Below are 5,396 nucleotides of genomic sequence, written 5' to 3'. Positions count from 1 at the left end.
AATGCAGCCAAACACCATAATCGTTGTTATTGTTCGTTTGCACTTTGAATACGACGAAGTTTATTTGTGAAATTCTACTTTAACTATTTGGAATTTTGTTGGATAGACAAAATATTTTCAGAAGAGTCTTCTTTCGTTTTGAATTTTGATTTAATTTTTTTTAATTGCATTATTTTTGTTTTTACCATAAAACATATAATTTACAACAGTTTTATATATCACTTTTCAATACCTTTTTGTATAGTATATTTATTAAGTTGTTTATTGGATTTGACATTTTTCAAATATTCTTTAAGTTTTTTTATTGTTTTTTATTATAGTTTGTATAGTTTTTTTTAGGCTTTAAATACATAAATTTTCAGAATATTTAATTAAAATTTAAATTTTAATTTTATTTAAATTAAAATTCAATTTTATTTAAATTAAAATTCAATTTTATTAAAATTTATTTTTTTTTAAGTTGTAAAATTATTTGTAATTTATATAATACATAGAATTTACACATTAAATACAAACAAAAATATTAGAATATTTAATTAAAATTAAATTTTAATTTTATTTAAGTTAAAATTCAATTTTATTAAAATATATTTTTGAAGTTTTAAAATTTAGTTTTAAAATTATTTATAATTTCTAAAATACATAGAATTTACCCATTAAACGAAAATATAAATTTTTTTTAATAAAAAATTCAAAAAAAATTTTAGAAAAAGTAATTAGGTTTTTGAAAAATGTTTATTAATTGGTAATTTAATAAATTAAATTATAATTTTTTATACATTCTTTTAAATACATAAAATACCTCATCTTTTCAATTTCCAAAAATATTTTATATATACTGGGCTACCCAAATAGATTTATAATATTAACAACCACATAACGTATATTAATTATTTGTGAAAATATAGCTGCGAGGGAAGGTGAAGAAGAATGATGAGGAGTAAGAGTAAATATATTTTTATAATATAGAAAATAATAAAACACCCATGATATTATTATTTACTATTTAATATTCTTATTTACTGGCCTACCCAAATAGATTTATAATATTAACAACAACATTTAATGTACATTTATTATTTTCTAAACTGTAGTAGCGAGAGAACAAGAAGGATGATGAGGAGTAAGACCAAATATATTTTTATAATATAGAAAATAATAAAACACCGATAATGATACTCACACAATTCAGTTTATTACCTGTTGAATATATATATACCATTATATTTAAAAGTTCTGTTAATAACAATAAAAGTATTAAATAGGTTAAATATTACAATTCTATAGAAGCTTCATTAATAAAAATAGATATGATTTTTAAAAACCAAAATGAAAATACAATAGTATTGTATCTCAAATGGATTTATTTGAAATTATTCAAAAATTTTGCATATTTATTTGCAGTTTAATATATGTATATTTCAGTATAAAAGCTCTCTATATGCAATAAAAATAGATGGCTATTGTTATTAAAATAAAATGAAATTTTAAATTTTGATTTTTAAAAATATTTTTATATGGAATACTTAATTTTGTATATATATATTTAAATGTGACTAAGCAAACATAATACGATAATCTATTTTCGGTTATTATGCAATTGTATATATTAAATTTGTCTAGACAAGACAATTAATCACATTTAATATATGCTTAAAATGGATTTAATATGAAAATTCCCACAGACTAATGAATCCATTAATGAAACAGTATATATAATTCCAAATCAGCTAATTTAAGCATTGTTAGTGGAAATATATTAAAATAAATAATTTAATAAAATGTATTATGGAAAACAAACAAAAAAGTTGTATATTATTTTTATATCTATTCATATCATATTTATTATTTTTATTTTAAGTAAAAAAAGTAATTTTAAAATTTTTAGTTATTAGTATAGCAGCTTCTAAAATTTGTTGGTATAAAATTATGAGAGTTTCCTGTCCTACAAAATGATTAATATAATATATGCTACCTACAGGAGCTTGTAACTTTAATTATGTGACTAGAAATATTGCTCTAATTATAAACGAAGAAAAAATAAGTATAAAATCATTATTTTAAATAATTTCTACTACCTTAGTACATAACTACCTTAGTACCTTAGTACATATACAAAACTGCATTTTAGTTACGACTAAAGTATCAGTCCAATATTCTTAAATCTTGGTTAATGAAGGTAACCAATTCCAATCTATAGCGTTGTTGTTTGGGTTAAGATTAATGTGATTTTTTTTTTGTCTCATGAAATGAAACTTTTTATAAATTTGTGTAAGCAGTTTTCACAATTATAAAATAAAAGTATCAATCTATTAAAGTTAATTTTACTGTCTTTAAAGTAACCCCCTGCGGTGAAGGGGTTAGAATATTTCGGGGGTAAGGCATACCTGTCGTAAAAGGCGACTAAAATCCCGGTGCCACGCCGATACTTATGCCAGAAGTGTGTATGGTAGTAAGTGAAGTCTGCACTTGCGACACACGATCGGAAGTGTAAATCCAATACAACGGCGTCAGCGACCCGCAGCTTCGGCTGTGCTGACCAGTTGAGGTCGGACTCGTAGTGGCTGTGGTTAATACGCCAACTTACGCGGGAAGACTGTTCAATTTTGGTTCACAAAATTTTGGGTGCTACAACCCACATTGTAGCAGAGGTTTAAGATGGGCTTGGCATTGTACCAAGATGGAAATTATGTCTTGCATGCATCTCTTCATTGGTACCGTCGGAATTACTAAGAATATTCTAATAGGGCGTTGATTGACGCTTCGTATCAATACGTTGTGTTTTTGAACACCGTAGTGTTAGGCATTAAATGCTACGTAAAACAACATGTAGATCTAGTGTCTTTAAAGAAAAGTTCCCTTGCGAGTAAGGGATTAGAATATTTCCGAGGTATGCATGCCTGTCATAAGAGGCGACTAAAATCCCGGCGCTATACCGACACTGTGCAAGAGTGTACATGGTAGTAAATGGCCGCCCCACTTGCGACACTCGACCAGAGGTGTAAATCTAGTACTACGGTGGTCAGTGGCTCGCAGCATCGGCTGTGCTGATTCTTAGTGGCTGTGGTTATACCCCAAACTTACACGAGTAGAATGATTGGTATTTGTTTATCATTCATTCGGCGTTAAATTGTCTCTTTTGGGCTTTGACGAAAAGGCATGTTATGCAGAGTGTCATAGAAATTGTAATAATTTGCTTCTAACAGACATAAATGTTGACATTTGTTATTCCTGAATAACACTGCTTTATCTAAGTGAAGAGCCACAGATAGCATTGGCTCTCATGATCAAATTAAAATCGATATATTGTTTTTTCTCTCACTTGTAATTTTATAATTTGCATTGAACCGACAATAATTTTGCTTATGATGAGCCCATGACACTCTACATAATATGGCTTTTAGTACAAATCTCCAAATCGTATTTTATCGCTTGACCATTTGTTTGGTATTCATAAGCGAATAAAATCCAACTATAGGTGTGTAACTGAACAGAAATGAATTTTTCTATAGTAGAGTAGAAATGATCTGTAATATAACAATAGTGTTAAAATATAGTAATACGACATTTGCAATTTTCCAATTTTTAATAGAAATGACAAATGCTGTTATAACTATTTATATATTAGGAGTAGAAAGACGTGCTTGATATCCAAAAAAGCGTCTTATTATTTGTATGGATAATATTATGTTTTAAAAAATAAATAAAAGGGAATGCAGTAGCATTTTTAAAAATATCAGAAGCAATCCGGCATTATACGTTAAGAAATGATGAGAAGTGTCACTCGTATACTTTTACAGTTAATTCAGTTATTTATTAAAGGACCAAAAATTTAAGACTAAATCCCTAAAAAATTGGTAAGTAACAGTCGAATTTTAATAAATCAATTTGAAGAGTTTCAATAAACTTTTCAAACATTTCGTTAAAATATTTCCAGAAATATTATTCCTTGTAGCATAAAATGCTATAAAAGCATTTTACAATGCTTTAAAAGCAATACAAAAAGAAATACTTTAAAAGCAATACAAATATATAAATATATAAATATATAAATATATTTGTATGTGCATATAACACCAATAGGTATTAATATATATATACCTTACATAATTTATATTACATACGTACAAATATAAAATTTAAAATCTCAATCGCATTATTTCAAATATATACAAAAAAATTTCAAAAATTTTTATTGATTATACTTTTCCTTTTTTGACTTTCAAGTGCTTAAAAAAATATATTGTATTCACAAAAAAATGTTATCATTAAAAAAAAATCTATAATTATATCGCTTTTAAGCAAATAACAATGTATTTTAATTTTAACGCATAAATTATTGTCTGTCTACAGGTTGAATACTAAAAATAAAAATAAATCTGTCTTAAAAGTTTTGAACCTGTTAAATAAATTCGTTGTGTAAAATTTTAAAACACTTTTGCAAATATACACAAAAATGTGCTGAAAAAAAATTACAAAAATATTATAATGATAATATAAATAACAGAAGTAAATAAAAGTTAATAACAACAACAAAATCCTTAAAAAGCTAAAAATAAATTCGAATTATACATATTTTTTAACCTTCGCCATTATTATGTATTTAGTTTTATTTTTTCTTGCGTAATTGTCAAGATGTCTACACCCAATAAAAGAATATGTAAAGATAATAATTATAGAAAAAAACAAACAAAAAAAAAAATAAAATGATTTCAGGTGTTTTTGCCAGACAATAGTTATTTATTTAATATATTTAAATATTTATTAGTTTCTGTTTCACTAATATTTATATTAGTTAAAGAGTATATTAATTTTATGGATCTTTATTTGCATTAGCAAAATTTTTGTCAGGTGTTCTAAAAATATATTAAATACTAATAAAAATAATAATTGTTTTAACTTTAAGTAAAGGAGTTTGGTTTGTATTAGTAGAAGTGGAGTACTATACAGCTGTAGTTCACTGTAGATTAAAGTATATCTTATATTGAAAAGGTAGGGAACACTTTTTACTAACAGTTGTTTGTTCCTGTTTGTTCCTGGAATAAAAGTCTCTAGATGGGCCAATTTTTCCAATATCTTCTTTTATTTATTCTATTTAGGTCTTTATCATTAAGATATTTGAAGTTAAAATAAAATTTTTTAAATTATATTTATACATTTTTTAATAATTAAAAATATAATTAGAATGACTAAAAGAATTTATATTTTTTTCAGACCCTCTCGTAAGTTTGCGCAAAACCCATCCTCTTCACATATAAGCCCTTCACATATAAGCCCATCTGCACTTCTCTCTGGCCTTAATTACTGGAATGGGTGGCATCCGCTACACGCGGCTGCAATTTTCCATAACCATACCTAAGAGTTGGTTTGAGTGCGTTCAAGTCTCACACTGTGGA

The sequence above is a fragment of the Teleopsis dalmanni genome, chromosome 2, assembly GCF_002237135.1.
Source record: "Teleopsis dalmanni isolate 2A chromosome 2, ASM223713v2, whole genome shotgun sequence".
Taxonomy (NCBI): Eukaryota; Metazoa; Arthropoda; class Insecta; order Diptera; family Diopsidae; genus Teleopsis; species Teleopsis dalmanni.
Note: the sequence above shows the minus strand (reverse complement) of the source record.